This window comes from Erithacus rubecula, assembly GCF_903797595.1.
Source record: "Erithacus rubecula genome assembly, chromosome: 6".
Classification (NCBI taxonomy): domain Eukaryota; kingdom Metazoa; phylum Chordata; class Aves; order Passeriformes; family Muscicapidae; genus Erithacus; species Erithacus rubecula.
Genome location: NC_136688.1, coordinates 48,923,440 through 48,946,236, shown reverse-complemented (window position 1 = coordinate 48,946,236; position 22,797 = coordinate 48,923,440). Strand labels below are relative to the sequence as shown.

At 38.7% G+C, this 22,797-nt stretch overlaps 1 pseudogene across 1 annotated transcript; it reads right to left on the bottom strand.

Annotated features, from left to right (window-relative positions):
- Window positions 1-2,291: 2,291 nt before the first annotated feature.
- On the bottom strand, window positions 2,292-21,091 carry LOC306803173 (mutS protein homolog 4-like; annotated as a pseudogene). The gene is made up of 17 exons (XR_013777952.1): window positions 20,836-21,091; window positions 18,684-18,848; window positions 17,819-17,982; window positions 15,759-15,869; window positions 14,986-15,101; window positions 14,180-14,353; window positions 11,752-11,924; window positions 10,925-10,992; window positions 8,775-8,849; window positions 8,299-8,363; window positions 7,567-7,736; window positions 6,616-6,752; window positions 6,102-6,205; window positions 5,151-5,275; window positions 4,112-4,312; window positions 2,842-2,960; window positions 2,292-2,461 (listed from the first exon to the last, which is right to left on the bottom strand). The product of XR_013777952.1 is annotated as a mutS protein homolog 4-like (transcript).
- Between the last annotated feature and the right edge of the window lie 1,706 nt (window positions 21,092-22,797).

Here is a 22,797-nt window from a genome sequence, read left to right as displayed (position 1 = left end):
CAAACTTTTAAAGCTTAGATGTCTCAGGTCTTTCACATAGTACCAATGAAAGCTTAGGTTTGCTTGGATGTTTTTTTCCTCAACGCAGCAGCTTTTGTGGAGCCCTTCCCAAGGAATTCTTGGTGTTTTTTGCGGAATGTTAGTGTTTTTGGGTTTTTTTGCGGGTGTATCCCCGCGCTGGCCCCGCCCCTCCCCTGTCAGTCCCCCCGGGACCCTCCCCCAGCAGCGCCCCTGAGCCGCGCCCAGCCCCGGCTCCGCACCCACCGCTATCGCGCGCACAGCGCCGCCTTGTGGGCACCGCGCGGGACTGCAGCCATTCCTGCAGCCAGCGCTGCTGTAAACACTGCCCAGGGAAAAGCCAAAGCGCGCAGCCCGTGGGACACCCGCTGCACTGCATTGGGGGCTGAAAGAAACAGCAGATGCGAGGGAGCCAATTGCTGCTACAGGCAAATATTCTGATCCTAAACACTATCTGATCCTTCGCCTCTGCACCAAGGCTCCAGTTCAACATTCTATTGCTTTAAGAGCCCGCGAGTCCTTCAGAGGCTGCATGGTGTGTCATGTAGAATTCCTGGGGGCTGGCAGCAGCAAATCTGATAGCTGAGCCGAAATCAGCCGAATGCAGCCGAGCTCGGCCGAACGCCCGAGCGGCACCGAATTCGGCCGAACCGAGCCGAAATCAGCCGGACCGAGCTGATCTCAGCCAAACCAAGCCGAACTCATCCGAACATAACCGAGCGGCACCGAGTTGGGCCGAACCGAGCCGAGCTCAGCCGAACGCAGCCGAGCCGCACCTAGTCGGCCGAACCCAGCCGAAGTCGTCCGAATCCAGCCGAAATCAGCCGAACCGAGTCGAGATCAGCTGAACCCAGCCGAGCTTTTCCGAACATAGCCGAGTTTGGCCGAACCGAGCCGGGATCAGCCGAACGTAGCCGAGCTTAGCCGAACATAGACGAGCTCAGCCGAGCCGAGCCGAAGTCGGCCGAACGTAGCCAAAATCAGCCGAGTGCACCGAGCGGCACCGAGCTCGGCCGAACATAGCCGAGCACAGCCGAACGAACCTAGCGGCACCGAATTGGGCCGAACCGAACCGAAATCAGCCGAACGCAGCGAGAGCTCGGCTCGGTTCGGCTGAGCTCGGTGCTGTCCGACTCGGCACAGCTCGGCTCGGTTCGGCCGAATTCGGTGCCGCTCGGTTCGTTCGGCTGAGCTCGGCTCGGCTCGGATGAGTGCATCCCATATCCAGGGCGAGGTGAGGATGCCCCGGCCCATCAGTTCTTGGCATTTATTGCACAGCCAGGGATCAAAGTGGTGCCAGTTTGCATTTGCCAAATGGTCAGTACTGTTTGCAATTTTAGCAGGAGGAAGCCCAGTCTAAGGCACAGGGCTCCACGCATGAACACTGGACCCTTTCATTTTGCAATTAACACTCACCCTCCTGGTTTCCTAAGAGCAGCTAGGAAGAAGTAGTTGTCACTCCAAATGTAGCCAGCCTTCTTCCTGGTGGCAGCTGGGGTTTTGGAGAAACCCTGACTTGGTCCTCCTGGAAACAGACATAGCACATTCACAGGCACAGGTCGCTGGACACAAGCAGAGGGCTATTTCTCTCTGAAATGAAACTCACTTCACCAATTTTGTTATGTCTCTTTACAGGTGGTGCTTGGAAGGCAAAGAACTGCTAGAGCTCTAAGTGGTGCCAGTTTGCAGCTGCCAGGGATCCTGCACAGTTTGGAATTTTAACAGGCAGAACCCATTCTCAGGCACAGGGCCCTGGATACAAGCACAGGTATTTTCCTTTTTGAAATGAAACCCACTTTGACCAGATTAGTTACGTCCATTGACAGGAGGTGCTTGGAACTCAAAAAACTGCCAGGGTTCTAAGTGGGGCCAGTTTGCAAGACATCCTGTATTGTTTGGAATTCTAGCAGGAGGAAGCCTCAGGCACAGGGTCCTAGACAGGAACATTGGCCCCTATCCTTTTGCAAAAAATGCTCACCCACCAGGTTTCCTAAGAGCATCTAGGAAGAACTAGTTGTCACTCCAAATGTAGCCAGCCTTCTTCCTGGTGGCAGCTGGGGTTTTGGAGAAATCCTGACTTGGCCCTCCTGGTACCAAAATAATGAGAAAAAGGACTAATATAAATATAGTAGTAGTCATGCTAAGGCTTAGAAAACTGCAGTTTTCGGAGAGGCCCTGAGAACCTACCTTGTGAAACAATAGTGAAAAGAATTAGTAGAGCAAAAACCCATATCAAATTCTGAGAAAATACTCTCTTTACTTTCAGGATGACAAAACAATTGTAAGGCTTACATTTCTTTCAAAAGGGAATTACCTTTAAGTTCAACAGGTATTCACAGGCAGCATAACAAATGCCAATACCTTCTTCGGCACTGGTACCTCTGCCAAGCTCGTCGATAATGATGAGTGACTTATCATTAGCATTTTGTATGATGTACGTTATCTAGAAAAGTATTCAAACAGCTGTCAATTTCAATCAAACAAAGACTCACACTACAGCACTCTTCCACTGAACATATCACTTACCCTCAGAATTGTATCAGTTTGTGAGAGGAAATTGAGAGAGCTTAGGCCCCTACAAATGATTATTTAAAGTCTAAGCAAACCTAAAAATGTTGAAAGTACTGGTCAACAAAGCACTGATTTTTACTCACATTAGAATATCCTTCTACTTAGGAGACGCCTGGTTTCCTTTAAAATAGATGAAGGCTGAATTTTTTACTGTTTTTCAAAGTACACTCTTTCAGTGGATACATACTGGTACAATTTCTATTAATTTAACAGAAAAAATGCCCTTTGGATCTGGATAACTATACTTCATACCTCTTTCATTTCCTTCATGAACGTTGATGCATTTGTTTCAATATCATCATCCATACCTATTCTGGTAAAAATCTGCTATGCAATTCTAAAAGAACTGTACTCTGCTGGGACATAAGAACCTACAAAGCAAGTAAAATACAAGTTTGCCTCACCACTATGACACTTGGCCGAAGAGGTCACTGAGAAATTACTTTTACACTTGGTTTTATGTACAGCAGAGAATGCATCTTACTTTGATGAAGTCATTAAGACTACGCTCTACCATTAATTTATAAGAAAAAACATTATTATATAGATAGGATAATTAAAGAAGCTTATCACTGAAACTTTTCAGAAATCATATGCCTGAAATTGTTTGTGAGTCTAAAGGGATGCAGAAAAAACAATGAACTCCAGGATTGTTTTACATTTCTGTGGACACTGATTTACTAAATCAAAAAAAACTTAAGTTTCCCAAAATCAAGATTATGTTGCCTTTGTCAGATTTCAAAGCATAGTAGTTTTATCCAAAAGGAAAGAACAGGAACCTTTTGCCAAAAACTTCACACTCAGCTTTATTCACATTCAACTCATGTCTTTGAGTGCAATTCCTCAATAACTTGCAGTTATTGGGGACTGAACCCACAAATGCGTGATGGCTAAATTTTATTCTCCACTGCTAAGTAGCTTCATTCTATAGAGTTGGATCTTTGACTTGTGCTAACTGACTTACTTTTAAGAAAAAAGTCATGAGCAAATCATGAACTTAGGAATGAGTCTTTTATAACTTTAGTCACAGAGCCTTGCAGCATTTGTTACTACTTTTATCCAAAGTAGTTGATTGTTTATCTATTAATTTTACTTGTCTGGAAACATGTTTCTCTACGTAATTTAGGTATGCTCCAGGTCACGTGTTTCTTCTGGATGACTAACACACGTGTCTGACCAGCACACTTACACTGGTAAGGACACTATCAATCTAGCCTAAGGTGCTAGACTGGGTTATGGTGCTCCAAAGAACTAGGGCATGCAACTGTCCTTCTCTGAAGATAGACTGGGGAGACTTCAGGATACACAAATGGGGCCCCAGAAGTTTCCAGGGGCAGATGAAAAACCTTAAACAAGGTGTAAACAACACAAGAGCTGGTAGAAAAAAGTGGACTACAAATTACCTGTTAATATTTTATTTAGATATAACATTATTCTGGAAGCTAAATCATTCAACTATAAATATTTTTAACCAGAAAAAATGTGCTGCAGAAGATTATTAATATTGTACACTCTTACTCACCAATCTGTGCCATAATTTGACAGAGAGCAATCTGTTTCAGGTATGTTGATTTTCCACTCATGTTTGGTCCTGTAATAATGACAAAATTGTTGCCCTCTGTCAGGTACGTGTTGTTGGACACAGGTTTTTCCATAGCTATCTTTTCAAGAATGGGATGCCATCCCTGCTTGATTGCTAAAGTATCAGTAAATTCTGGATGAACTAAATGAGTAAAAAATATGTAAAACATTGAGGAGTTAGTGTGGGAACCTTTACATTATTAAACTAGTATGTTTTGAAATAAAGTTAATTCTTCCAGAGCAGAGCTCTTGGGAAGAATTACTGGCCACTTTCAGGTACAAATTCTGATTACCATTAAAGCCTTCATCATTTATGACTACAAAAGAAATCAACAACTAAAACTTTATTTCTAAATTAGTGTTCTGTATTCTGTTTGTTCTCTAGTAAATAGGGCTGGACTCCAGTAATAAAAATGGAAAGAGCTGAAGTATTTTTACAAAGTACGGGAGCTGTGGACTTCTGTTACTTCTACATTTGTATCCTGTATTTGCATGGTAAACAAGAAATTAGCATTCCTTCTATTTTTGTTGTATGCTACCATATTGATTATTTTGGAATGTATCATGCCCACAAAGATCCAGTGGATGCTGGAACTATCTCTATGAATTTCTGTATGAGCACAGTTTTCTTCTGAACCAATTACATGTGACTCCTCTTTCTGTACTGGCATTAATGGAACAGGACAAAGCATAAACAGAGAATGTCCATACACTTCATGCTCTTGAACAGAACATGCTTATTAAACTGTCTCTTTTGAGAAGAATGAGTGGGAAGGCTTATGGTAGCTAACTAGAAGAATTTAATTTCAATGAATGGAAGGAGAAAGAACATCAGCATAAAACTGGCAAAGATGGACCAGAGACATTCACCTGCAGACTACTGAGACAGAAAAAGAAATGGAACCAGACCAAACAGCCTGGTTATTCCCCATCAGAAGGGTCTTTGCCTGGCCCATAACAGAATCAAAGAAGGAACTTACCATAATCAGAAAGAGTGCAGGCGTGGGCAAATGAAAGCAGCATATCCAGCATAGACACAATGTCAGACAGCTTATACAGGCAATGAATGTGTTCATAAATCTCATTCAGTAGTTTACACACTATTCTGAAATAAGACACTGCTTCAGCTGTTGCACTGCACATCCTGTCAGTTTACACAACTTCCAGAAATACAGGAACTATCATGTTCATACCACATACAGTAGGATAAAATGTCACTCATAAAACCCAATCACGTCTACCAGATGTGAACAAATGTATAAAATTCATGAAGTAAATTAAGATCTTGTACCATCATCTCAGCTGACATTCTGCTGATCAGACACAAGACACATAGCTCAGCTACCAGCAGCTCATATGACAGCTTCACACAGAGAATGAATTCAAAATACAGCTATCAAATCAAGTATATTTCATTAACATGTGATTGTGAATCTAATTCCCTCAGACTTTCATGTTAAAAAACACCCTACATGGTTGCTAAAAAGAATTTCCATTCCATTGGCAGGTAACATTACACTTCCTAAGAGGGAATCAGAGGTGAGAGCAACACGACAGGCAGCAAGGACAGGATACAGAAATAGACAGCTCTACTCTAAATATAAGGAACTAACTAAAAGTAATGATTATGCATTACTGATATGAAACACATTAATTGTGCCATTTTTTGTATATAATTTACCCATCAAAATTTTATATGATGACCACTTCTATTAATAAATGCAAATATATTTGCAATCATGCTTAATACAATGCACAATTTATGGAGGTTTTTTGTCTCAGGAGGTACACTTGAATAGTGTTGCTTTAGACTACCTCTGTAGGTAGCCATAGCTTAACAGAAATATAGCTTTAAAAACGCATGTAACTAGCTGATAATTAGAGAAAATAAGCTTACTTAGCAAATATTAAATAGTTTTAACAGGTCTTACAAGTAGGTCATGTGATATATTTCTCTCAGGGACTCCTGACATCTTTCATTCATTTTTATTAAATCTGCTGAAGTGAAGCTGTACGTGTTTTTAATTTTCGTGATCTATGGGGAATTGAAACCAACAATAAGAGGTTGCTTTATTATCAGAAGGAAAAACAGCTTCTAGAAACCAAATTGGAAACCATATGGAGAAACAAAAGAGAAAAACCAGTCCAGTTTCATTTTTACTACATATATTTTTATGAAAATTCCATTTAAGATAACAGTTAGTAAGATATACAACTTTATTCTTACACAAAACACAGTTGCCTGTACATGCAAATTTGTGATTATAGAACTGTATATAGGGTAGTTACAAAGGCATCCCAACTAAAACTTCATTTACTTCTAAGTATCTTCACTGAAATTATTTTTGTTGTTGGTTACTGCATAATGTGTGCTTTTAAAATGCATTATATATCATAAATAAAGTGTACAAATATATTATGCTAAAATATAGTTTGTACAGATACCTTTGTAAATTCTGAAGGAAGCTGGCCATTAGGTAATGCTGAACAATCAGCATTCATCTGGATAAAAAATCCACGAGCAGAGCTGAAGCTTGTTTTCATTGGCAGACTGTACTTTTCTGCAAGTTGTGTTATCATACCTACATAGCACAGGCAAAAATTTCACCCAGATTATGAATGTTCATGTACTCCCCTCCCCTCTACATGTGATGCTACAAAGATGGAAACTGCTAATGGAAGGTTCCAGAAATACAAACCAGCACCATCTGTATTTTTCACTACATATGAATGTAGGATTAGAACAAAACAGAAACTTCATCACATATGATAGGTGTTAAAATTTCTGATGCTCTTTTAGGTTTCCAACTACAGACTAAAACTAAGATAGTCCTTGAGCTAGAAATCAACAATCAGTTTCAGAAGAATTTTTTTCCTTATATTTTGACATAATGGTAAACAGGAAGGTTACTGAAACACAGCAATGCACATCATGCTAAAACTCATTTTGTTCCTATTCCAACACTTACTAGCTTAGCTAAAAGGTAGTCCACAGATAGATCAAGACTGCTTAAAACACAAAGAACAAAGAACTCGGCTATTTAAAATGAAGAAGCTAAAACAAAGATTTACATGCTTTATGCAGAATGTTTTAGGTTTAGTAATTCTGTCCCATTATTTCAACTTTTTTGCACTTTAAGAGGACAAGGAGTAACAGAGTTGGGAATACAGAAATCACCAAGTAATCAATTTTATTAAAATAAAATTGAGTTTTTCTCCAGAAATGGAGAATCTCAGTTGCTTATCAATGACAATCAATTAATATCAATACTAAATACTTTTTTACATATGAGAAGGATATAAAACATATATAACTACATTAAATTACATGGCTTCTATAGGTCAAGTGCAATGTACTTTCAACTCCAAATACATACAATTTTAGTTTAGAAATACCTGCTATGTCATCAACAATTTCCGTGTATGTTCTACGAGCTATGTCAAGGTATGCATTGATGTTAGGCTTAACAGCATAGCACTTCTGGGTCCTCATACTCAAACATCCCTTTGTGTATCTTGTATCATCATTGATTACACTTGTAATCTTTTCAAGTATAATTCCAAACCTGCAATATCAGTTGTATCACTAATTAGATACATCATACTTCATAATTTTTACTTGCAGTATCATTGGCAAATTACAAGTAGCAGTATTACAAATAAGTGAAGCTAATTTTAAACTTTCTACTGTTAAAAAAAACCCAAACAAACTATATTCCATTTCTATTTTCAGAATGAAACCGTGAATGAACCAAAGTCTGACTAAAAATACTATTCACATCTTTGGGAGATATAAATTATTTCTCAAATATACCTTTTTTTCAAATACACGACACTTGATTTTTGCATTATTATGGAGACTCTAGGAAAGCACTACTCTTGCCTTTTCAGAATTATTTCTAAGGGAGTTCAGCTCAGCAGCAACTCCACTATCACAGCTAGCTCTCTTGCTTTTATCCTGGATTCATTAGTTGAAAATTAGATTTGCTGACAATTGAAATCACCTTTAATCAAAAGAACTGAGCTCCACCCATAACTACAAAAAAGCAAGGATGCAACATCTTTTATCTTACAGGCACTTTTGACATGAGAGTTTCTAACACAGTAGCTAAGTATTATGATAAATACCTGGTATCTTCAAGTGAGCTGTAATAAGCCTTTAGCAGCTGTGTGTTACAGTTTCTTAAAGCAGCCTGTTGAAGATTAAAATATGGACATGACAGTTACTTCTTTTTGCAGCCTTTTTAAAGGCCTGAAAGCTTTCAGACTCAGTGGGGCTAGTCAGCAATTGTAGAAACAGTCTGTGGAATCTGAGCAGGAGTTTCTGTTCAAGGTTTGTTACATAATCAATTATTCAGGTAACGCAGGAACCCTGCTCTTAACAGCACAGACAAATGCGTATTTCCCTTTGGCGGTAAGGACCAATGTACTGTGCTGGCAGTGTTGTGTTCCGCAATTATATTTATTTTTCACTTTATCCATCCCTTCCGACTTGAGACAGTCTATGAAATTTAATAAAGTGCACTCATAAAAGTAAAGACAAAATGATCTGTATTTTATTTTCAAAAAAAGAAAAAAAAATAAGAAGAACAAAGACTACTTACTTTCAGAGGTTCCACAAGTTCTAAGGTATGTTTCAGGTAGATTAAATTAGTTATTTTTGATTCAGCAGTTTTAGCCTGTTGAAAAATTTTCCAAATATTGGAGGTGTTTGTATGTATGACTGTTCTAAAAAGTATTTAAGAACTAGCAGAAGTCATTTTTTTAACAGTAACAGGTTTATATATTTAACAAAAATTCCTGAAATGCTTCATAAGCACACTTCAACAACTTTGTGTCTGCACAAAAAATGTTTACCTAAATTTTACACTGTCTGCTGTGATAGTTTGTCCATCAGTAGTTAAGATTTTCCTGTTTGAACTGATGACTGACTCTAAGAACACTCTGCTAGCCCAAGCTGTGAAAACTTTTCATGTTCTATGGATACTTAACTCTATGCAAGCTCTACACAACTTGTAGACTTTTTCAAAGCAAATACGTTATGTATTATAATGAAGCACACCACCTTTCCCATTAATGCTGTTACAGGAATTTTAACTGAACTAGTGTAAAAAGTGAATCTCTGCATATGATACACTTAAGCCCAAAGGCAGTAAATAATTTCACCATTGACATGATTTTCCAAGTACTACATCGCAGCAAGATCAGATGAAGCACAGTTTTTGAAGTATAAGGCTTTTGTCCCTTGGAGTCCCCTTGAAGTGCCAGGTGTTATTTATAAATAACAATGAAAAATCAACGAATCAACGAAAATCATCAATGAACAGCAACAAATATGAGGTTTTTTTTTTAAAAAAAGACAGTTAGTCCCTCCTAGAAACTCATGCTTTTTCTTAACTACTTTGTAACTGTATGACATAACTTGGAGAGAGAGCGGTTATTAAAAAAAAAAGTTGACCTTTCCAAAACTAATTTTTAAAGTACTGGACTTGTCTGCCCAGGGAGGTGGTGGAGTCACCATCCCTGGATGTATTTTAAAAAAGACTGGATGTGGTACTCGATGCCATGGTTTAGCTGAGGTGTTAGGGCATGGCTTGGACTCTGATCTTGAAGGTCTCTTCCCACCTAGTGATTCTGTGTGATTGACAACTTCCTTAGGATGAGAGAATGCTCATGCTGAACATACCACTCACACATTCAGTAACTGAAACTCTAGGCTTCTCATATGTGCATCTCATCTGCTGACTGGTGGAAGGTTTACAATGAAAATTTTTATGGAGAGTAGGAATGAAAAATACCAAATTGCCTAATCTAGCATTTGATAAAAGTGACTGAGCTAGCACTTGATTAAGCATGTCTTTTGCATGAATAGTAAGCTCTGCTATACTGGAACCAGCCAATGGTGAAACCATTGCAGTAAAAATGTTTGGTGTACATTATCTTATGCATACATAAAAGCATCCTGTGTGACAGCTTCCATCATGCAGATGAACTCATGAATTTATGTTACATATTTTCCACAAGGAAAGCTAGAAGCAATAATCATGCTGGGTTTTGATTATGTCATTAAAGAGATTTATCTGCATTTATTACTGTCCTGTTTGAGTCTGTACCTGATTTCTTTAACTACAGTTAGACAAATCCTTTATCTAAGCAGGTAAATCAGCATGTGAGAAGACACAGAGGTGAAAGAGTTGTATCTAAGATGCTGGCACACAAACATAAACATAAGGAATCATCAACCTCAAAAGCAGTGGCAGAAATACCCAACTCAAGGACAGTAGGCAAATGTAACTTTTAACACCACAGTTTCAATATGCTTAGTGGAAACAAAGTTGAGGTTCGGTAACCTCAAGCTCACTATAGTTAACTCTTAGGTCTGGTCTCAACCAAGATTCACTGGTGAACAACATGTATTTAATCCATTTAGTATTTGTTATACATGTGTTAACTTACAGACTGACATGTGAGGCAAGTTCTGATGAAAAAAACAATCTTGCTTTTAGACATTACAGTCACTAGGACTATAAGTCACTAAATGCTTTTTCTTTCATGCTGATGTGAAGAAAATTCCTCTCAGCTGAGTACCGCTGAATAAAATGTACATTTATGAAGAATAAAGGTGGGGAGAGATGAAAGAGTAAACATTTTGGAAGTACATTTGCATAAACTAAGATGAATTACAGATATCACATTTATATATTGCATGTTGTAGACAAATAATTAATTTTCCAAGGTGTATTCTGAAACATACTGTATCCTGCTTTGGAATCTGTACCAAAACTGAAAGTAGTTGTTCTGTATCCAGGAATTTTGAGATAACTGTAAAATGAAAGTAGACACATCAGAAATGAAACTGAAAGATGTATTTTCTTTGAAAGCACACAGTAACTCAGCTACACTAATGCTAATCCTTTCCTTACAATCTATTGTCACAAATTATTGACAGGGTAAAAACTAGCTTAGAAATAGCTAATATCTGAATCCTTTTGTCATAACTATGCGTATGACTCAGTACACCTCAGCATGCAGTGATTATTGTATGGACAGACTTCTATCCATTCAGAAATACTTTTTTTCTTAGATTGAGTCAGATTTCTCTCGTGACACAGATAAAGATTACATGATCCAGTTTCAAGTGTACTAATTCTAGTATTGTATTTTACCTTTCTCTGGACCATGTTTTATGAAGCAACAGGAAAAATATATTTATATGCTAGTCTGACTTAAGCAGTGTGTTTGCCTTTCCATGTATGCATTATATATACTTGTACACAGCAAACATAATGCAGAACCAGCCACAGCGGTAAAGCGACAAACTCCAACTCTTTCAAAAAGCAAGTGGCTCATAGACTTCTACACACTTGAGCAGAGAAATGCAACTTTTCTAAGCAAAATACTTGAGAAAAGTAATAGTATGATAATACAGATTACTTTAAAAAGTTAAGTGTTCGCTATGTCACCTAACAAACCACTAAAAATACTTTTCAAACATACTGAGTCATGCTATACACTTTCCTATATCAGAAAAAACATGTTTAAAAAGAAATAGAGTATAGGTGTTACAAAATATACTGATACCTGCTTGAAGACCAAAAAAGAGCTCCTCATCCTGGAGTAATTCCTGAACACAGTCCAGTCATGTGTTAATTGTTTCAGCATCAATTGGAGGTTCCAGGATATTGGACCTAAGTCTTCGACTTCCACAAGGAGTTTTAGTGTAATTTAAAACACCAAGAAGTGTGTGACCATTCCTTTGAAAACAAAATAGATGCGAAGAATACATGCACCAAAAAAGAGATGGCATGTGTCGGGAGACATTTACAGGCAAGAGTATCCTACAAATCTGAGGCCTGCTTTTTGCAAGCTCCCTGTTGGCCACGTATATTATATGAACTACTGCAGTATAGGAAGCTAGGTAATTCAATGTAACTTAATATAATATTAGCCCTCAATTGTATCAGTATAGAAATACATTCGTACTTAGCATTTTATTCATATTTTGTAGTAGTATTCTACTGCAGTGGTAAAGTTCACATTTTCCCTCTCAATAAAACTAATTAAAAAGGAACAAACCAAACCCTACACAAGGAGGCAAATTATGAAGTTAAAATCAGAGATATCAAACACCAATCAGAACAATTTATTTGAAATACATTTCTGAAAATAATTTAAAATAGACTTAGAAGTCAAAAAGCAAAATAATTTTTGGTTTTATTTTTTTAAGAACATATTTCAATCAACACAGGAGCTAAATAACATACTTATAATTTGTAAGTACTGTTTTTATCTTTATGGCTTTGACATGTTACGTATCCCAGGGTTTCACATTTAAGGGTGATTGCACCTTTGTAGAATAAGCCATCTAGAATATTTACACCTACTACACAGTTCAACAGTTTTAGAAACCAGAAATCTTCTATGCTATTGGCTGGAAGAAGACCCATGAAACACCAGAGCCATAATAGCATCGTGATTTAAACCAGAACTTGAATAGGAAGAAACCTGATACAAGTACACAAGACAAACACCATGAAGACAGGTAGGCAGGGGGGTAGAGTGAGCATCCCAAAATACCATGATATAAAAAAGCAAAGCAAGAGTCAAGAGAGTGAAAACAAAACAAAAAAAAACCAAACAAAAATAAAATAAAAAAAACCCAAAACCAATGGCAACAAAAAAAAAAAAAAAAAAAAAAAAAAAAAAAAAAAAAAAAAAAAAAAACAAAAAGGGAGGAAATTCAGACCCAGTCATATTAAGGGTGCATTTACTACCCAATGCAACCCTTAAGTGACAATACTTGAGTGGAACTCCATTTGGGAGAGTATTCACAGTGCCCATCTTTAGTCAACTGAGGACTTCTTTCCCTGCACAGTTAAATGAAGAGAGACAAGTCCCCCCAGAATTAAGAGTGGCACACAAATTTGACTTAGATGTTCCCAGTGTGTGCCTGTACTATTTACTTTTACTTGCTGATATCTAATACAAAGATATGTAACCAGGCTTTGGGGCTAAAATCTAGGTAATAAAAATAGGTATGTTTGGCTGATTCAAACTTGCCAGTGGATCAGCAAAAATTCTGAACGAATAATGCTGAAAAAGCCCCCAGAGAAACTTCAAGCATTTTATTTACTGTTGCTCAGCTCCTCCTGTAAGCACCTTCCACTCAAAATCATCTGTGAAATTAGGAACAGAAACATATATTTTCAGAAAAATATTGCTCCAAAAGTACCTTCCAATATAAGGAATTACGTGGTTCTACTGTATCTCCCCAAGGACAAAGCTCTTATGAACAGTACTGGGAGATTCAGCAATGTCCAGGCTCCCCCTTTTATAGCAGGGTGGACATCGCAACAGAGGTAAATCTCAGAATCCAACAGGCAGCAAAACACAAGTGCCAAGTATTTCTCTTGCTAACCACGAGTGCAACAGTCTGGAGAAGGGAAGCCTTGAAGTTTCTTCTGCCTACGAGGCAACCAACTGCCCATGAAGGAAGTGCCCCAAGCATTGATCTCAATGTGGAAAACCACCATGCAATCAAGTACCACATTGCACATTCCCATCATTACAGCAATTACTCTCTTTCCCACCATTAGATCTAAAACAAAACCACTTTTCAAGGCTGAAGCATGTCTCTTGGGTAAAATGAGTAAAATTCAGGTGTTTTAATTCAACATGAGAAACTTGCAGAAATATCGCCTCTTTCATTACTTAGTCTGCCAAATTTTGCATAAATAAAATTTTAAAATATATGAATAAAACATAAACATCAATGCAAAGATGACTATGCATCATCTCTTTCTACAATTCACTTTAGGGTTTCCTGTGCTAGAAATTTTGTGCTGAATTGTAACATACTTCTCTGTCAAAATATTTTTAGAAGCTCTGAATGGTATGTAAGTTCTCTCATTTACAAATAAATGTAACGGTCTGCTCTTTGACACAAATGTCAAGGAAACTTAGCGAAATCCATCTTTATCAAAACATAACTTGGAAAAACTATTCTTACCGAGAATCTCTGTTATTAATCACTAGTTCAAGATTTTGTGCTGATGATGAATCTATCATAGCTGTTTCCTCACTCCCCTGGAAACGCACCTTGAGTGATTTAGGAGCATAAACGGAGTTTTGAATAAATTCAACGTATTTTAGCAAAGCTGCAGCAGCTGCGAGACAGTAATACCTTGAAAAAAAAAAAACCTTTTATGCATGTTGAATACTGTTATTGAAATACCACAAAAGTAGTGCACTACAGCAATAACATTCACACTATTCACTTTGTGGCTTGGCAAAACTCCTGTCATTGAGAGCACTGAAAAAGCAGTATATTTCAAATATGCACAAAGCCATGTGTAGTGAACTTATATTCATGCAAGTCAAATATTAATAAAAGTTTGAGTCTCTGTACACTCTACAGGCCACACTGTATTGCTGGGACTGTGAACATATATATTTCAATACACACATGGGACTTGAACACTGGTCCCCATAGTATCAATACTTAAAATTAATTGTTGATACATAGAAAATACTTGCTGAGCCCAGTAAGAAAGACAATCATAGCTCCTAAAAGGTATCTTTAAGGAAAGAATGAAAAAGATGAAGTGTGAAAACTCAAAAAAACCCACTCAATCACGTAACAGGCTTTCTATTTACATTTCTAGATCTATCAGAAGCACTGGAGGGCAAAATAAAAAGACAGCCCGTTTATGATTTTCTAACTTTTGCAACATGACACAGACATTAATTAGTACATAAAATGATTTTGTTAAAAACTTATTTGGACATAGTATGCTTTTTCTTGTTTAAACATACTTTGATTGGACTTCCATGAAAATGGTGCTAAATTCAGATGCACACAATTGTTCAATGTACTCCAAACCCTTAGTTTCATTGAAGTATTTTCTCTGGACAGTTGAAAAAGTCACATTCTGTGAAGATGGGGATGAAAGGAAACAGTTTTAAAAGTTATATCAGAGGGACTTCTGTATTTTTCTAGTCATACATGCTTCCAAGAAATTTATTGACTGATTCTGCAATTTGTCTTCATAGAAGTATTCATTCCAGCTTATTAGCATAAGCAGGTCAATGTCACTGACAGTGTGTGATGCACAAGTGATTTGATGCATGCGAGAAAAAGAGGAGAGAGGTCAGCAGGTAGGAGAACACTCAGGAAGAAGCCACCACCTCTGCAGGCACGAAGCAATTCAAGTAGCAATTAATAGTTGCACCAGCCCCATTGACTCATCGGGTTGAGCAAACAAGGGAGAAGCAAAGGAGAATGCTTGATTTTTTAATTTCTGTATCTTTCCTAGATTCTCTATTACTCAAATTACACAATGCCACAAATTCAAACCTTTCAGCTTTCATCAGCAGTATATCTATTTCTGTCATTGTCAGTACTGGAAGCAGCAGCATGGGAGCTGCATTTTGTTTATTCACTAACATTCTAAAATTAGACCTGAAAATCATAGAAAACAAAATCTGCCTGCACTTAAGATTTTAAAAGTTGTGTAAAACTCTCAAATCAACCATCATACAAGTGATCAACAAGAACTCTAAAACACTGAATGAAATTTAAACCTTACCTTGAAATGCTCTGTTACCAGACTGAACAATTTTGTTGTATTCCCGGCATCACAAGCAGTGTTTGACATTATTATTTCTAGTGGTGTTAAAATCTTGAGTTTAGTAATAACCTGAACAAAAAAATTCAAAATAGTTCAATAAAATAACTATATAATCTAAAATATTTTAAAAATAATGAACAGCATTAACAGAATAAGGAATTCTTGTATTTTAGAATCAGTTAGAGTTCCACATTTTCTGCTAACTTCTACAATAATGAGTCAAATTCATATGTATCTAAATATACACAAAACTAAAATAAAAACAATCAAAATTCAGAGCTTATCCCCTGTTGAAATCAAACAGATTTGAACACAGAATCCTGTTTTCCCTTGAAGCAAGAGATAAAAATCCGAAACTATATTCCATGGCTATGATGGGCAAGAAGAACTTATTTCACCAGACGGCAGCTTTCTGGGCTTGCAGCAGAAGATTAATGGTGCTCTGGATAATGAAGAAATGCAACATATCTAAATACTACTACTCTTTTGACTGAGACTAGTTTTTTATTTTGTTTTAACCTCCTCTGGTAACATTTATCTCAGTATTACCATGGCTAAAAATGTGCATATTTTTATGTGCAGCTTTACATTATGCACGTGCCCTGTAGGGATTTATAGTAGACTGTATGCTCTTCTACTGTATAAGAAAAGACAAACAACATTATGCCTTTATGCTCATTTATACCAGCATTCACAAATTCTCAAGGGAGAAACACAAAAAAACAGATTACAGTTTAACCGCGTAGAAATAAAGATGTGCAAGAAGGGACAGATTATGTCCCAATTAAAAGGTAAACAAGCACAAAAACTACACAAAATAAATCATCTAAGGGAATCTGGGGTGGGAGGGTTGTCACCCTCATGTTTCATATCTGCAAATCACTTGAAGTTTTTTTTTCGCAGTTCAGAAAATCTCCAAGAACTTAAAGAATACAAGAACAATTTCCTGAATTTATTTGCAGAACATTCAAAAACAAAAGTAAGCACAAGAGAGAGAAAATATAGTAGGTTGGATACCAATCACTAGGCAAAGGATTGATTCAGAGAGTGTAACAAAAAAGCAGATCAGCAGATAAGACAGAATTGTTGAAAGGAATAAGATGAATGCATCTTTACAAGCAGATTGTGTGAATCTGCTAGCAGATAGGGCCAGAGACTTATAGAGAAGGAAGTAACAGGACAAAGCATCAATTTCAAAAAATGTTACTAATGGACAGGACTGCTGCTTAGCCAAGGTAATGCTCAACTCCTAAACTTCAAGAACAACAAAAACTTCATAGGGCTATGAATATTAGCATTGTACATTATACAACAACCGTAATGTACAACAGAGTTGTAAAACATACATTGTACAACATTATACAGCACCTGCTTTAGCAAACAGATGTGATGGTTGTTTATATACTGAGTCAGAGCAACTTACTGTCCCAATAGGGCTTTTGTTTCTTCAAAAATTGTGAAGATGCTACAAGCCCCATTATTTTCTAGGACACATAACTACAGCAAAACCATGAAATAAGACGTTTCACTAATGCTGTTGCTGCACAAACCAGAGATTACTCACCAAATTAATGTAGAATATGTAGTACTGGCTGTAAATTGAGTGGATTTCATTTCAAACTGAGACGGAATATTTATGCAACCAATGCCAGAATTGTAATTACTCCATCATACACACAAGTACATATTTATGCAGCTCTGTTATCCGAGCTTTTGTGTGATGAAAGATATTTGTGAGTTCTACTACCATATATTGCCCTACGTCCTTCAAAATGAGGCATCTCAGTCCCACCAACAGTGTATTTTGCAGAAAGGCTATTTTTCTTTTGAAAAACATTCTTTCCTCTTTAAAATCTGAGGCACATTAAAGAAAATAACGGTTTTTCAACACTGCACATTTTCTAGAACTTGTTACTCCCACTTTTGAGAAATCTCTTCCACAAACTAGAAATTTAATTTCCCATTAGTTATAAGCTTTGTTCAAGAAAGTAAGTCACAACAATCACCCCATAAAATACCTTGGCATAAATTGTATTGTCTGCAAATTGTGATAATATAATCTCGGGATTTTTTAAATCTATACTGGCCATTCCTACTTCACCTCTGGCAAGGCCTCTTCCTTCTACTACAGCTACAATAACTGACGCAACAGAATGAGCAGAAGCTGCAGAGGAGGATGTAGCTGTAAAACAGTCAGATATATTCAGTTACATTCAATGCAGAACAATGAAAGATTGATCAAGGAGCATCACAAACCATAGAACAAGGATAAACAAACATGCATGAAAGAACCATTATCAGTTCAGTCTCTAAGAACGCTAAATTGACTGAATTGATAATAATTAGTCACACTGTAAAAGAACTAACTTTAAATCCCACTACTGTTGCATTTCCAGAGTACATATGATACATGTAACATGGCACAAAGCATCATTACCCTATAACACCATTTTACTCACATGAAGCACTGCAAAATAAAAAAAAAAAAAAATCACTGTGCAGGTGTCCTGAAGAATTAGTGTTCTACATCTCAGAATTTTCACATCGTGAATTTGGGCTCTTCAGTGACCACACTACATGTCCACAAACATACTTGGATTATGAACAATGTGAAAAAGTCTGAATTCTAACTATGCTGATAATCCATACATGAATGCAAAGTAAGTAGCAAGAGGATGCAATACCAAAACATCTTCTCAATATGTAAAGTAGGTTTTTTTTGTTGGCATATTGTTCCTTAGCATCATCCCCTGTAGTACAAAACACATTGTGTTTTGAGTTCGTTTTAGTATCTTAACATATCACACTAAAAATGCAACTGTTTAATAAAATAAAGTCAGAAAAGTAAGTTGGACTGTTTCCTCTAAGAGCTGTTAATCTTACCTGAATATCCCATAAGAGGGGTATGGCTTTGGCAGCCATATCTACCAGAAGAGAGAGGTGTTTTTCCTATACGTATACTATTCAGGCCTCGCACAGAAGAAGAACTAGTGAGATTCAAAGTGTTAGCATTTTCTACACAAGAACTTTTGTCCCCAAAATAGGATTCTGAGGGGAGAGAGAAATTAGTAAATTATTAAAACAGACACAATAAATTTTTATTCAGAAAATAATATACAAAAAACAGCTTACAAAACTTGGAGACATATCCAAACAAAATGCCATTCTATGAAAACTCTCCAGTGTATAAAATGAAATAAAAATTAGACTGCTTTAAAAACAAGCTTGCATTAATATGATTATTTTCTACAATGAGATTATGTGCAATACCAAATAAAAAAATTCTTTACATTATTGAACTGAAATAATACAACAGAAATCACTTTACAAATTGTCATTCCATATTTTAATGACTTCTAGATTTATGAAAGAATGCTATAAATCAACTTTATCTCATATTTGCCCATCATTTGAAAAATCATTACCTAAAACTGCACACGTTTATGAAAATCTTTTTTAAATAGCTGAGCATTCCTTTTAAAAAACAGGACAATAAAAGAAAACAAAGTATCACTTGGGAATGATAACCCTTTGAATTTATGAGGATCAAGTCACAGAAATCATATTGTAATTTGTGATGTATTTGCTAACAGCAGCTTCTTTTGCACGTGTATTTATGATCTACCTGTGTTTTTAAGTCCTGCAAATTATCTTTGTCTCAGAACACTTTCACGTTCCAATAAATTATTTAAGTAATTAACTTGTTTTTAATTCTCTTAGGATGACTGAAGACATCCTTTATTTAATTAATTGGCTTTTTAAGATTAAAAAGATGAATGAAAATATAAACAGTAGATCCACTTAAAAAACTCTAGGTGTGATAAAACATGCAAACACAAACGTTTCTGTTTCTTACAGTACATTAAAAACTGATACACAAGACAAATACTTAAGTATTGTTTTGAGATGATAATTAACTGCATGACTCTTTATCAAGGTTGGCTGGTACAAAAACATCTACAGTACTAGGGTTCTGGGGTTTGTTTGGGTATTTTTGGACGGTGAGATGGAACTTTCTTTGTGTTTGTTTGAGAGTTTTTTTTCATCTTAAAACTAACAAGTGATAAAAACATTAGCTCAGACTCTTCAGTTACAGACTTTTTTAAGAGCGGACACATCAGCATTGCATACTGATATTTTTTTAAAAATAGCATTCACTTAAACTTTGGCATAAGTTCAGTCAGAATTTTGACAGAAGGCACTTCCTGTAGAAGGTACCGAATCTAACATAACAGGAGAAAACAGTAATTTTAAAGATCAGATGAACCAAACCATACACCGATATTTCTCAAACTCAACGTTTAAGTCACGCTCTATTCGAATTAGCATTCTGTTTGGGGTTTTTTTAGGATTCTTCAGTAATCATATATATTACACAAACCTATTTTACCTAATTTCTAATTTATACATAATGAGGGTACTTATACTTCTCAATTAATTGCAGCAATAATTAAAATTATCTCCAACTCTTTTCATAGTTTCTTTTCATCTGAAAACAGCATAATTTTTACTTTTTTTGCTGCGCGCCAAGATACAGACTTTGATAGTAGATTCTTCTAAAGGATGGCAAATAGCAGTATTGCATTGTATGTAGGAGCACAACATTCTTACCACACATCGAGACCGACAGGCACTTAAAACTGTTTCAAAGACCAGGCAAAAAAATAAAAGTAAACCCAAAAAACATCAACAAAACTTCCAAAATAACCAATATATCAAACACAAACCTCATAACCAACATTTCGGTTCTATCCTGTAAAGCAAATACTGTGCAGCAATTCAGACACGTTTGAATTGAGAATTGAATTGAGAATTCTAAAGAATATCTAAAGAAAATAAGAGAGATTTCTTTAAAGAAGTGCAAGGAACAATTTCCATTGTCCTGGCCGGCTAAATGTCAAAGGTCACCTTGACAGTTAGTCGCTGCAGCCCCGTCTCAGTTAAGGATGGCTTTGAGCAGCTCTTTCGCAACCCGACCCGATCAAAGAGAGCAGAAGGATAACGAAATAGAGGAAGTCCCGGGCAAAGAACGTACCTCCCCTTTCGGAAACCGCCGGCTTCGCCGCGCTGGTCCCGGCAGCACGGCCTGCGGCGAGGTCTTCATCGCTGGAGCCTCCCGGCCGTGCCCTGCGGCTCGAGGAGGCCCCGGTGCTCTCCGAGCTGTGCGGCGTCTGCAGAAGCCCCAGGGTGTAACGGGGCGTCTGCACCGCCCGCCTGCCCACACCGGGCGTGGAAGAGCCGCGGCCTGTGTAAGAATCCGAGGTGGTCACCACATCGCCTCCGCCCGCCATGGCGCGACCCCTCAGCAGACCCCCCTCAGGCCCGCCCCTCAGCGCGGCCCCGCCAGCACCGCCCCTCCAGCACCGCCCCTCCAGCACCGCCCCTCCAGCACCCCGCCTCCAGCACCGCCCCTCCAGCACCGCCCCTCCAGCACCCTGCCTCCAGCACCGCCCCTCCAGCATCGCCCCTCCAGCACCGCCCCTCCAGCACGGCCCCACCCAGCTCCGCCCCCCCAGCACCGCCCCTCCAGCACCGCCCCTCCAGCACCCTGCCTCCAGCACCGCCCCTCCAGCTCCGCCCCTCCAGCACCGCCCCTCCAGCACCGCCCCTCCAGCACCCTGCCTCCAGCACCGCCCCTCCAGCACCGCCCCTCCAGCACCGCCCCTCCAGCACCGCCCCTCCAGCACCGCCCCTCCAGCACCGCCCCTCCAGCACCCCGCCTCCAGCACCGCCCCTCCAGCACCGCCCCTCCAGCACCGCCCCTCCAGCACCGCCCCTCCAGCACGGCCCCTCCAGCACCGCCCCTCAGCACCGCCCCTCTGTTGCCCGACAGAGAGACATGAAACAACTAGGTTGTTTAGTGCGGTGCTTTATTGAGGGCCCTGGGGTCTGAGGACTAGCGTCCAAAGTCAGAGCCCACAGTTCTCCTTTTTCGTCAGGTTTTTATATCCTTTTACAAAGTGGTCTACATACAGAAGTACACATTCTTCAAGACAATACAGCTACATAAATATTGCAGATATTATTCCTAAAAGTCATAAATTCTACATGCTTGTTTACTCAAAACTGTAGGCTACCCCCCTTTAATCCCCCTTGCTTGTCTTCCCACCACCAGAACCCTTTATCATTGATTATACATTAACCTGTATCGTTTATTATTTCATTGTGTTCTGCATGCTCTACTAGATCCTTTAGTTATTAGTTTGTAGTTCTTAGTGCATTCCCAGGCCTGTTTCCCAGGCCTGTTTCCCAGGGCCTGCTTGTGAACTGCTGCTTTCTAACCCTTAGCATAACTACTGCTATTGCTATATCTACATTAGTTCTTTTTCTCGTTATTTCGGTATCACCAGCACCGCCCCTCAGCACGGCCCCTCCAGCACCGCCCCTTTCAGCACCGCCCCTGACCCTTGACCCTTGACCCTTGACCCTTGACCCCTGATCCTTGACCCTTGACCCTTGACCCTTGACCCCTGACCCTTGACCCTTGACCCCTGACCCTTGACCCCTGATCCTTGACCCTTGACCCTTGACCCTTGATCCCTAACCCTGACTTTAACACCGTCACCCTAAGTGTAGGATTAGGGGTGGGTGTGAAGTAGGGGTCGGTGTTAGGGTTAGGGAGGGGTGCTAATTAGGGGTGGCTGTTAGGGTTAGGGGGGGTGTTAGGGGACCCCCTGACCCTTGACCCCCTGACCTTTGACCCCTTACCTTCGACCTTTGATCTTTGACCCCATGACCTTTTACCCCTTGACCTTTGACCCCTGACATTTGACCTTTGACCTTTGAATCCATGACCTCTGACCTTTGACCCCTGACCTCTGACCTTTGACCTTTAACCCCATGACCCTTGACCTTTGACCTTATGACCCCTGACCTTTGACCTTTTACACCTTGACCTTTGACCCCATGACTCCTGATTTCTGACCTTTTACCCCCATGACCTTTGACCCTTGACCTTTGACCCCCTGACCTTTGACCCTCGACCTTTGACCTTTGA